Source organism: Galeopterus variegatus, unplaced genomic scaffold (genome assembly GCF_000696425.1).
Source record: "Galeopterus variegatus unplaced genomic scaffold, G_variegatus-3.0.2 Scaffold408, whole genome shotgun sequence".
Taxonomy (NCBI): domain Eukaryota; kingdom Metazoa; phylum Chordata; class Mammalia; order Dermoptera; family Cynocephalidae; genus Galeopterus; species Galeopterus variegatus.
The window spans coordinates 325,479-338,732 of record NW_007726519.1 but is presented as its reverse complement, the minus strand read 5'-3'; the positions used below and the strand labels follow the sequence as shown (position 1 = coordinate 338,732).

General features: G+C 37.3%; 1 protein-coding gene across 1 annotated transcript in view; it reads left to right on the top strand.

The window, feature by feature from the left end:
- Window positions 1-13,254, top strand: part of COL8A1 (collagen, type VIII, alpha 1) — a 137,109-nt gene that overhangs the window by 27,226 nt on the left and 96,629 nt on the right. Inside the window, exon 2 of the mRNA XM_008568412.1 lies at window positions 5,318-5,378. The gene's annotated coding sequence lies outside the window, so the exon portion shown is untranslated. The remainder of the gene's footprint in view (window positions 1-5,317; window positions 5,379-13,254) is intronic.

Sequence of the window (13,254 nt, the reverse complement as noted above, 5' to 3'; positions counted from 1 at the left end):
ATATTGAAGATCAAGTCATCTACTTAGATATAATTTAGTCTCACACATATCATTAATACCTACTTTTAAGGAGAAAAACTGAGATATGGAAAGTGCTTGAGATGAACTAAGCTGTATTAAGTCTAACACTCTAATTTTTCACATAAAAAAAACTGAGACTTAGAACTTGAATGAAACAACAACTGATTTCCTTTCTATAAATCCAGTGAATTTGCTTCACTACCACACTGTTGAAAAAACACTTAGTAAGCAGTTACGATTTGCCAGGCAGTGTTAGCATCTGGTGATGCAAAGGTGAGTAAGATAAGGTACAGGTCTAAAGAAGTTATAATCCGATGGAACAGTAAAATAAACAAATTGACAAATAAACTCTGCATCACAAATGATTTACAAACTTACCAGCTTAAAGCAATACACATTTATTATCTCACAGTTTCAGTGGGAAATAAATCCAGGCATGGCTTAACTGGGTTTTCTGCTTGAGGGTCTCCTACAAGGCTGTAATACAGGTGTCAGTCAGGGCTGAGGTCTCATCTGAAAGTTCAGCTGGAGAAGGATTCACTTTCAGACTCACGTGGTTGTTGACAGGATTCAGTTCCCTATGGCCTGTGAGACTGAGGTCTTCAGTTTGTTGCTGGCTGTTGTTTGAAGGCCATCCTCAATTCTCTGCCACATGAGCCTCCTCAGCATGGCTGCTTCCTTTATCAAAGCATGTGAGTTGAAAAGGCAACAGAGAGAGTCTGCTAAAAAGATGGAGGCCAGGGTAATTGGGGGCCAGTTTATCTGTGACAGAATTTTATAGAAAAACATGATAAATGTTGTGAAAAAGAAAGACACAAAGCCAGTGGGAGCACAGAGGATAGGCTCTAAACCAGACAAGGAGGCGGGGCTGTCGTTTGAGTTAAATTTTAAAGGATAAGTAGACATCAGATCAATAAAGAAGGAAGAAAGGTCATTCCAGACCGGAGTAGGGTCTATAAGTGCATACCAGCATTAAAAACACAACATTGTTAATGTCTCTAAAGTTAAGTTGGAATAGCATAATATCAGCTCATTGAAAAGAATGCTATTTGCTCAGGATCAGCAAATTTTATAATTGAAGACTCTAGATGGAGGAACTAAGGCTCAGAGACAGTAAGCCTAGCACATGATAGATATTCAATAAATGATGAATGAATAAATAAGGTGCTTTTGTAGCACTAGAAATATTTCACTTCCATATCCCACATATTAAACATAAAAGTCAACCTCTATCTCTAAGAAAGATAGGAGTGATGAGATTACAGGTGTTAAGCAGTACACAGAGGGGAGATATGTTTTATAGTAAGAATTCTTTTTTTTTTTTTCTGTTTTTTGACCGGTAAGGGGATCACTACCCTCGGCATGGTGTGGTCCGCACTGCACCCAGCCAGCGAGTGCACCGGCCATCCCTATATAGGATCCAAACCCGTGGCCTCGGTGCTCCCAGTGCTGCACTCTCCCGAGTGAGCCATGGGGTTGGCCCTATAGTACGAATTCTAAAGACAGCCATAACCTGATGGAAAAGAAACAGAAAGTTTAGATTTCAGTTCATTGAATAATTAACATTGAATTACTATGGTATGATTCCTGCTTTTTGTGGGATGGGGGAAAACATTTTACAGACATAGAGAATAATAATGATATTTTTAAGACTAGTTTTCTCACTTCATTCCAGAGGGAAACAATGTTTTCCAGAGCCTTCTTGATGTCACCAAAATTCTGCACAATTTTTTACTAAAAAACATATGTGATACATCATCACTAGGACCCAAGGCAACAAAGTGTTTATATTTCACATATTTACATCTGACTTAACATTTTTGCCTTGGTGTAAAATATATATACATTTTTGTATTATAGCTGAAGAGTTTATTTTGCAAATGAGGTAAAAACAACATAATATCACTCTGACTCTAGCAGTAATTACCAATGGTAATTAGACAATATTTTTAAGTCAGACCATTATGGGAAGTTTTTTGAGCCAAATGTGAATTTGAGTGATAATGGCCATTCCTCTTTTTGTATGTCATGTGTAATTGCATGAAGTGTATTGAATGGATCTACACATTGATGATTCTTCCATTTACGTGAAGTCAGATCTAATGTTAGTCAAATTTAATCATCCTGTTGTCCTATGTTGATAGGGAAACTCACTTGGAACCAGCTTTTGGAGAAAAAGCCGGGGAGTATTAAGAGTCTGAAAAACACTGCCTTTTCCATGCCTCTTGGGATGCTGGACTGTTTGTCTTCATTCCTTCCCTAGCTGTGGCATACCCAATCTCTCCTGCTATGTGTGTGTGACTGTGTGTGACTGGGGTGAGGCAAGTGAGGTTAAAAGTATAATTCCTTTCTGCCAAAAGTCTAATTTATTTTCTTTACAGATCTGCAACAGAACCAAAATCCTTAACACAACATTTAAAAAATATATATACGGCATTAACTAGTGGGACGGAAGATGATTTCAAAGGCATAGAAATAAAATTTTTTAAAAAGGTGAAAAAATAAAGGTAACAATGAAGACATATGTTATTTCAAAACATTCTTTGAGAGTATTATAGAAAAGACAGTTCTTCAGATGCTTTAAGGCTCAGAAACATTTTTTAATTTCTTTGGTAAGAGAATGTTCTAACATAGAAAACTTAAAGTTCTTAATTACGTACATCAAATTTGGGGAGAAATTATTCAGTTACCTAGAATATCTCTGCTCGACTTACTCTAAAGGAAAAAAGCAGAATTTGGGGAACTTTAATGATTCGATTTTATTGTCTTGTATAGAACACACTATTTAAATTATGATGACTCAGCCACTTTTGAGTCTGTGAGCTTTTAACAGAGGAAAGACACAAGTAATCTAGAACTGGTGAAACCTGAAGGGCTCCAGAGACAAACACAAATCTAATCCATAGGGAATCTCCACAGTTCAGAGCAGGAAAAAATAATTAATAACTTCCACATTTCCAGAAAAGCTATTGAAAAGAGGTGAAAAACCTATTCTCCATTTCAGTATCTAAATTTCTTACATGTAGATGACACCTTTTCCTCTTTTATGTAAAAAATAACAATTGCTTTGATTCATAAGGAGGATTTTGGTACTTCATTAGAGGATGTGGAGAAAGGGAAGTCTCCTACATTGTTGGTGGGAATGTAAATTGGTACAGTCACTGTGGAAAACAGTATGAGGGTTCCTCAGAGAGCTAAAAATAGATCTGCCTTATGACCCCACTATCCCATTACTGGGTATACACCAAATGGAAATGAAATCCCTATGTGTCATTTTTAAAGAAGTAACAGAGCGCTGGTATTAAGATTCCCAGTTCTGGAGTCAGACTGCCTGGGGTCGAATTCAGCCTCCACCACTCACTACTAATGGTATGACTGTGGCAAGCATTTTTAACCTCTGTGTACCTCAGTTTCCACCTCTGGACAATAAGATGATGATGTTGATAATAGTGCCTACCACATACAGTTGTTACAATGACTAAATAAAGTCGATCCACATAATGCACTTAGAACAGCCAACCATTTATGTTAGTAATCATTATATTTCAAATTTCCACGAGGCTTTATGCATAGGCATCTCCAAAAGAGTGTTCCTAACCATAACCTAGACTAATGATTTCATGGTTTTATGGAAAAACCTTGAGGGACAATATCTTGAGGCATGTAAAAAGAAACAGTCCTACACCATCACTTTTTATGATCTCTTGCTTTTTCATAAATGGATGTCTTGAAGGGAATGAATCCAAACAACCCTTCCTTTTTTCAATCAAAACCTTCATTGGGAATGTTTATAGGAGATCTCTTATAGGAATGGAGGGAGTTGAGGCAAAGTAAGAATGCATCAGCTCTGTGGCCAGACAGCAAGGGCCCTCATGCCCCCTACGGGTCCTGTGGGCCAAGACAAACATGCCAGGCAGCGAGGACCTTGCTCACTCCACCCTGTCAACTTGGATGCGAAGGATTTGGACTGTGATATTGCTACTCCACCCAACTTTTGTTTCGTTTTTAATATACCTTTGTGATAAAGTGTATTGTATTCATAAAAAAAAAAAGTCTTGAAGGTGTGGCCAACAAGAAGGAAAGCAATATCCTGCCAGCGCCCCAGACACCAAAGGTCCTCCAGCCCCTGCTCCTGACCCCCCGTCTCCGTTCTGGCCATACAGCTCAGGCTCTGCATTTTGTTTAGTAAAAGCAACAACATTCACATAGCCCACCACCTGGGAAAATGCCAGAAATTGTTTCTGGCGAACACCTAGTTATGTGATTAAGCTGACAATGGCTAGTCACAGAAAGAATATCAGCACACCTTGCTTTCTTCAACAAATGTGTTACTGAAACCCTGCATGAAAATCAAATGCTTGCAAGTTGAATCACTTCTTAAATGCACTGGGAATTTGCTACCTAATAAATGCTGCAGAGAGTTATTTATTGAATAATAAAACTCCTTTAAAAAAAAGTAATGATCCTTAAGCTTATCTGTTTTTCACATTTAGAATTTTTGAACCTGATTTTCCTTAAAGTAAGACACACCTGTAGCATTTGTTTCTCCACTATAAGTGTCATCTAATCTTTAGGTGCTCAGTTTTATTTGGGGGAATATTAGGGCACCAGACTCAGTGACCTCTGCAGTCCCTTCTAGCTCAAAATTCACTGTGTCTTACTAAGGCAGTCTAGGAATAATTAGGGACATGCCCTCTGGCTTGGTTATTTTCTCCTATGTTCTCAGTCCATCCATAGTCTGAGGGAGTGTGTGCTTTCAATATCAGTTTCTTGCACAGCTCCATTCGATGCCTTCCAATGGAGCTGGCCTGACTGCCTTTGTAGACGTGACATGGACAGCTCGAGCCATAATAAACTGACATGTTGAAGCTCCCTCAGAGATCTTGTACTATGGATACCTTTCCTGGTTTTGTTTTTGTTTTTGTTTTTTGGCTATGAGAAAAATCATTATAAGAGATCAGGAGCGTCTCTAACAACTTCATGGGTTAGGACCTTCTTTCTGGATGTTCCCTGTAGCATAAGGCACTACATACTTAAGCAAAATTTCCTTATTTGCTTTGAGTGCCAGTGATGCAATAAAGGAAAAACCATATTAACGTCACTTCATTTCCTGGAAAAGAATACTACAAACTAGTTTAGTTACTTGCCAAAGTCACCAAAGAGGTTACTAATGAAGCCAAAGATGCTCAATTTTGTGATGGAATTACCAGGCTTGAAGTTGAAATGTCTGACACCAGGTATATTTTAGTTCATAACTTCTTCATTATATTTACTAAACATCACATTCGTCATCCAGGGAGTTCATACATTCACCAACTCACCTTGGAATAATCTCAAGAGCAAAAGGCAGCTGAAAAGTGGTACTTCAAACATTAATGAGATACTGGTGGTATGCCCCAGTTCACCTGAGCACAAGCCTCCAAGCTCAAATTTAAGCAGTATTTTGACCTCCTCTGTGGCTGAATAAATATTTTCACATTAGCGTAAGCATTTGAAGTTACATAGATAAAAAAAGAGTGTGTGATTCACATCAGTATTATTTCATCTCTTTAATAGCATAAGTAAATGTGATAATCAATTTGATGTCTTGGCAAGCTTCAAAGAACTGATCATCACATTTGGTTTTATTATTCGGTGTAGGAATAGTAGCATTGTAAACTATCAGCTGATGTTAAAAAGATTTTTAGAAAATATTATAAAACACTTTATGCCAGTAATTTATATGACAATTTATACGAATTTATTACCAACCTGAAACAGAAGGAAATAGAAAAATCTAAGTAGTCCTACATTATTTAAAAAATTAAACTTATTTTTATAAACCTTTCCACAAAGAAAACTCCACATAGTTTTACAAGTGAATTATTCCAAAATTTAAAGAAGAAATAACACCAATGTTATACAAAAATGTCCAGAAAATAGAAAAGGGGACACTTTCCTATTATATATATTAGCCCAGCATAATCCTAATGCCAAAATCTGGCAGGGACATTACAAGAAAGGAAAATAGCAGACATGTATGCAAAAATCATAAAAAACATTAGCATGACCAAGTAGGCTTTTTTCTAGGAATGCAAGGTTGGTTTATGATTCACTAATCAATGTAATTCAGCACATTAACAGAAAAAAAGAGATGAAATCACATATTTCAATAGATTCAGAAAAAAAGTATTTGATAGAATTCAAAATCATTCATGAAAACCAATGGGACTTCCTTAATCTGACAGAATACATACAAAAGTCCTGCAGCAAATATTATACGTACTGGGAACTTTTTGAAACAAGACAATGATTCCCACTATCACCACTTTCATTCAAATTATACTGGAGGTCCTAGTCAAGGCCATAAGGCAAGAAACAGAAATAAAAGTTGTAAGAATTGGAAAGGAAAAAATATAATTTTAATTATTAATTATTAGAATTAATAAATGCATTTATCAAACCCATTTGATACAAGGTCAGCATTCAAAGATCAATTACCTTCTCTATCCAAGCAATAAACAAATGGAAACTTTTTAAGAGATATCACAGTAGCATTAAAAACATCAGTTTTAGCAGATATGTACAAAGGAATATAAAGAATAATCATCAAGAAATTACTGTTTTAAGAGTTATAACAATCTGATGGGACAAGTGCTTCAAAACAGATCCAAAATCCATGTAAATATAACTCATTTTCTAAAACCAATGTCCAAAATTTTCATCTTCTTCCTCTTATTTGTTACCTGCCACATTTCTCAAAGGCAAGATATGACAACCATTTGAAAATTCACCAGTGATTCCCTAATGACATCAGATAATAGGAATTGCCTTCAGGAAACCTTCCATGGAAACCTTTGGTTTTAAATTGGTTTTATGTCTTAGAGAGAGAGTACAAAATGAAAATAAATTAATACTTGATAGTCAAATCCTACATGAAATCAGATAGCTTCTTTATGCAAAACATCTTATAATATGTCACTTGAAAATATTCAGGATATTTAGAGAAGCAATTTTGAACTAATGGAGAACTTCTGAATATCACCTCAGGCAAAGTTTATAGTACTCAAATATTGTGTGACTTTATGATGAATTTGCTAGACCCCAGGGCCAACTTCAAATCCTCTTTTTACTCCTCCAGACTTTTCCACAGAATTCCTCACTCAGAACAGCTCCAGCTGTCTAGGGGAAGGCTCCACAAGACAAAGAGCTAGGACTTGGCCATTTACACACAGACCACAAATGAATTACCCAGAGTGTGCTGGCAGAGGCACTTGAATGCAAGGACATGGGAAAATCTTCACAGGTTGCCAATGGTTTGTGAAAATTGTGAGAAAAGAAAAGGGAAGTTTAAAAAAATCTTACTAGCACAATTCACATCGGACAACATGAGCACATTCCAGTCAATTCACTTCATAGACGTGATCTCACTAGTCTCCCCAACATCCCTGTAAGCAAATGAGGGGGACAACTATGACTCCACGCTTTATGCCAAAACCCCCATCTTTCACTCCCACTTGTGGCTAGGAGTGGGTGGCACACATTTAAACAGGGGAACAAATGACCATATTCCTTCCTTTCTGACCCTTCAACGCGGGGGTGAACAAGTTTGCCTTTTCTTTGCTTGAAGCCACACAATTCCCAAAACAACTTGTCTGAAATGCTGGGGACTGAGTCACTGGCTAGTGATGTTTCTCAAACAACTGCTGGTTTGTTTTTCAATCATCGCTTGGCCATGCTGACTTGGACACAATACAACATGTAATAAAAGTGCCTAGGATGAAACTTTTTTATTGTCCTAGAGGAGGTTTTTAGAAAGGGAAGACAATGGTGAGCACGGAAGGGGAGGCGTTCTGCACTTCTGCACTTTTGCACCACAAGGATATGTTGCCCCCACTACACTGAGCTAAAGATGTTGCAGACTGGGAAAAGTAAGCACATCGGGCACCCAGAAGTTCTCCCCAGACAGCAAAGTAGATCTCCATTCTTCTGGGGTTTTCTTTCCTACAACTATGTTGCATCTCAAGACTTATTTCACTCCTCCCTTATGTGTGCTATAAAAAATATCTGTGACAGAATTGTTCAAATTCTCCATCAGAACAGTTACTAGTAATTAGAATGTTGAGGCAGGGTCATTGGAAAAGATAGCAGTATAATAGAAAAAAATTGATTGAATCTTTTTTTCACATTAGGAAATATAATTTATTCAAAAACCAACTCTAGTACCCATTTGATTATCTTATACTTGAAAATATGTTTATATTTCTCTTTTTCCCACTAGAAATAAAAATGTCCTAGATATTGAGGGATGAAAAGCCTAGATCATTCTCCATGTAATGTTGACACACGTAACCACTCTACCCACATGGCCATATCTTCTGGATAAGACACTCAGCAGCTTCTAGCAGTCATCTGAGATGAGCACCATATGTGGCAGTAGTAATGCATTATTTCACTAAAGCTTTCAGAGCTTGAGAAAAATAGCCTGAAGAATAAGATTGCTCTTTCTGAGCCAAGGTTGCAATCTTCTAAGTCTAAGATGTGGTTGAAAACAGCCATTAGATAATTGTCAAAGCCCAGGAAGATCAGTTTAATAATAAGAAACAATATTACTAGCTAGACTATTAGGCCCTTTTCTGTGTTCGATGCAGATGTGTGCTGGAGACATAGGAAGTGACATTTGTAAAACAGCAAAGAAAGGAGAACGAAGGAGCAACAACTTTCCCACTTGTGTTCTCTTTCTGGGATCTTACTACTATTTGCTCTCTATAATCCCCAGAAAATGGAAAAAATTATATATGTTCAATAACATAAGTTATGGAGAGCTTCCCTCTGTCTTTCTATGATGTAGTTTCCAGTCATTGTTAGGCAATTGCATTTTATATATCAATAGCAGCCTGTTGAAATCAACACCATCACAGGCAGTTCTTAATAAGAAATAAAGAGCCTTGAAATGGAAGTCAGAATACTTCACTCTTTCACTAACTTGGTGTATGACCTTGAGCAAGTCACTTGACCTCTCTTAGCCTTGCTTGTCTCATCTGTCAAATGCAAGAGATGAGATAAATCATCTCCATAGGTCTTTCCGGAACTATTCTACTCTGTTTGCAAATCAGTTTATGTTTGTAGAAAAAGTTTAATCTGTTTCTGGCATGGCAATGACCAAGTCAGAATCTCTATTTGGGATAGTGAGAAAAACAGGCCAACTCATTTACAAGATTAATTATTATGGTTAAAAGATACATAAATATGGATTGGGGTGTATTTTTAATGTCCGCAGAAATTTCCTTTCCTGAGTTACTTCATTAGCAACTATTACTTCACCCATCCCTGGTTGAGATTTTCCAGTAACTCTAGATTAGAAATTTTAGACCCTATTTATTTTCTAAGAAAAATCTCTTGTATTTTCCACATGCAAAATTTTTATACCAGCGACCTTATTCCTTAGGGTCCGAAGGAGACTGAAAGATTTGATAAAGGAAAAAAAAAGATTTATGAAGAAAGTTTAAGGGAGGCAAAAAGTATTTCTGACTGGAGAGTATATTTAGTCTAGAATCAAAAACTACGAAGTATGGCTTAATAAAAGTCATCAAGAATATGAAAGACCAGCTGTTCTCTATTTCCTCAAAGACCAGATCCCAAGGAAACCGCCTTCAATTACAGCAGTGAGTGGTGCTTTGGGTTAAACCCAAAGAAGAATTTCCCGATCAGGTCCCTAAAATATGTCACTAAGGAAAATTTTCACCAACTCCCAAGGATATCTTAAGACTTGGGACCCATATGAGGCTACTATTAACTCACGTGTATGAAGGACTTCTATATACGGGCTTGTGCTAAGATATATTCACTATCTCCTTTCATCTTCACAACAGCCCTGGGAGAGAAGTGTTGTCACTATTCTCATTTTATAGATGAAAAGACTAAGATTTACTACATGGCTAACAAGCCGAGGAGTGTGACAGGAACCCAGAGAGCTGGAATCCAGAGACAGCTCTGTATACCATTAGACTCTGTGCCTCTCTGCAGTGGATTGATTTTCCTGTTAGTTGCAGTTTTGTTTGGAATAAGAAAGGGAAGCTATTGGATTTCATCTTCAAATGTAGAAAGGCATTTTATAGAAAGAAATATAACCTGAAGTTCTCCATTTCCACCAATTCTGAAATAATTGGAAATGGCTTAAGTGGAGTTATATAAAAGACCACAGGACATATAAGAACTTACCAGCTTTGTGACCTCGTGCATCTCACTTAAGCTCTCTGATGCTGTTTCCTCTTTTACCTATTTATACTATTCATTTGATCACCTGCTTACATCAGAAATTCAACGATGAAAAAAAATCTAAAAAATGAGAAAAATAATAACTTTCGCACAGCACTGTTGCATTTAGCACTCAGTAAGCATAGGTTTCCTTCCCACTTTCCCTTCTACACAGGGGATTTAGGTTGCAGAAGGAAGAACTCTCTGACATCCGGTGTTTTGAAATATGCTCCTAATTATAAAAAAGAATAGAGAGTTACTATCTCATTAATGAAAGATGCCTTTTGAAAATCCAGAGAGGAATATCATCAGCAAAGTTGTCATTTGCTTTCTCCTTTGTACTATCATAGAAATATTTCATACAGTGTTTATAATATTTTATTCTTTTACATGTCTTTTTCCCCCATGAGACTCTGGATTCTAGAAGACAAAGTTTATCCTCTGCTCCTTTCTGTAATTGTTAAAGTCATGCCAAGCCAGAGCCTGGCACATAGTAGCCACTCATAAAATATTTCTTGAATAAATCAATGAATAGAAAATAAATGAATGAAGGTTCTCAAGAAAAAAAAGGAGGAAAATCACAGGAGAGAAAATGTAAATTGGAACTCATTTCACATACTAAGACTGATAGACCTTTCACTGAAAATGGAAATAATTTTTTGCTTTATTTAGATGTGGGAAGAGCTCTGACTAGGCACAATAAGAAAATGACTTTCATGATTGTTTAAAACCTCTAGAACTCTCTTCTATGCAGCTCGTTAGGGACAGAATAAATTCTAGTTTTCAAAAGAGAATGGGTGTTCCTTCTGGGAAGCAGGTGGATAGGACAACATGATTTCTTACAGCCTGAGCTTCAGTGGCTCAGTGATTCCAAATGAATTCTCAGGAATCCTTCCAATCAAACAATTCTTCCCAGTTACCCTGGCAGTGCCACAAACAAGCTCACATTAAAAAAAAAAAGCCCAAACATGTAACTTAATACTGTCATATTGCAAACATTCTGTTTTTACGTAAGTGCATGCTTTCAGTGCAGCAGAAGTGCTGTGAAAGTGGGCTAGTAGGAACTGGGACTTGGTCTCTGTAAGACTAAAGTAATACGCTGAAAAATTGAACATTCCATGAAACCAGGTCTGGGAACTAAGAACTGAAATTAGTTTTTTTTTTTTTTTTTTAAGTGAATTGACTAAGTGAACTGTTCAGAACAGCCAAACGGGTCCCAGTTCTTGGACCCTACCTTGGTTTCATCAAGTCTGAAATCCCAAGATGTTCTGCATCTGCTCAGGCCTGTCATGCAGCAGTGATGGAAGACTAATGTGCCTCTGGGACCACATTAGAGCATGAATTTATAAGAAGGGCTCTATTCTCAGGTTTAATCACAGTGTATGGAGCACCTCCTGGGGGGCTGGGATTGTATAACCCCAAAACCAATTCTGAAAGGTGGGGGTCATTATTCCCATATCTAACTACCAAGTTAAGAGTCAGGATGCAGACTCAAATGTGTCTCTCTGCTTGCCTTCCTAAAGTAGGAGGGTTGGGCTACTGTTGGGTCATTTACAAGCATTTGAGCCCGAAAGCTGTGAAAAGATAGAGCAATGGACACAAAGCATTACTAAATGGGCAGTTTCTGTTCTTTAACAAAAGTTTATTACTCTTGGTTCAATCCACTTGTACACCTTTTTCCTGCTGAAATGGAGAGTTGTCAGATCTCAATAATTCATTTCCCATCACTATTTGCAAATTCTCAGGTTTTTAGTTCTTTTCATTTCTTAAGGTAGAGTTGTACATTTGTACGTTTTCTTAATAATGTCTGAATTTGGCACCTTTTAGAGTCATTTTCTGAACAGAAATTGTGCTTCCATTTCCACTTGTAAAAAGTTGCCGAAATTTAAAAAGGCTCTGGGAAAGGGAGGCAGTGTAAGAATTCAAGTGGACCTCAAGGTGTCTCCCTTGAGAGAAATAGAAATATTCTTAGATGGGGTTAGCTTGACTGGATTGTCATCCTGTTTGTTGGTTTAATTACAGCTGGAAAGTGAGAATGAAAGGCATTGCTTTTCTCCCCACTTTGTCCAGTAGTACCTAAAATTGAATTACGCTAGTCATAAAGAAAATATTTCTGAATATTTTGCAAATTTCACCATCTTTAAAAAATGTTAATATAGTCATGCATTGCTTAACAACAGGGATACGTTCTGCAAAATGCATTATTAGGCAATTTCATCATTGTGCGAACATCATCGAGTGCACTTACACAAACCTAGATGGTATAGCCTGCTACACACCTAGGCTATATGGAATAACCATTATAATCTTATCGAACCACCATCCTTTATGTGATCCATCATTGACCAAAATGTCATTGTGTGGCACATGACTGTATACAACTGTAGTTCCTCATGCTGAGAAATAAATTTATTCTTAAAGTAATAAAGGCAGAAAAAAAATGACGACAACCAACTAAAATGAAAGCTCAGGCAGTAAGAAAACAAAAGAAAATGTTGCAAAATGTAGCAATAAAAGCTGATGGAAAGGAATACTGCTTAATATTGTCTTACTGTCATCCAAAGTATTGAGAAGAAGGAGTAAGAATTTGTCTGCCCGTGGTGTGCCCAAAATATAAATACCTTCCAAATGCCGTACATTTCAGTCTTTTATTTTGAATTTTATATACATAACCATGCAATAATATTAATTTAGTCACATTCTACTGGATAGTAAAATTAGTATTTTTTTCATTCTTACTAAAATTTTGTCTTTCTCAGTTTCCTCATGATTGTAGAAATTTGCCACATAAAAATGTGTCAATGTTGGCCGGCCCGGTGGCACACTGGATAGTGCGCCGCTTGGGAAGCGCGGCGGCGCTCCCGTCCGAGGGTTCGGATCCCACATACAGACCGGCTCCCGCTCACTGGCTGAGCGAGGCGCGGGAGCAACACCGAGACTTGCAATCCCGTTGCCGGTCCCCGGTCCGGTACGGGGGCAACACTGAGGGTTGCGATC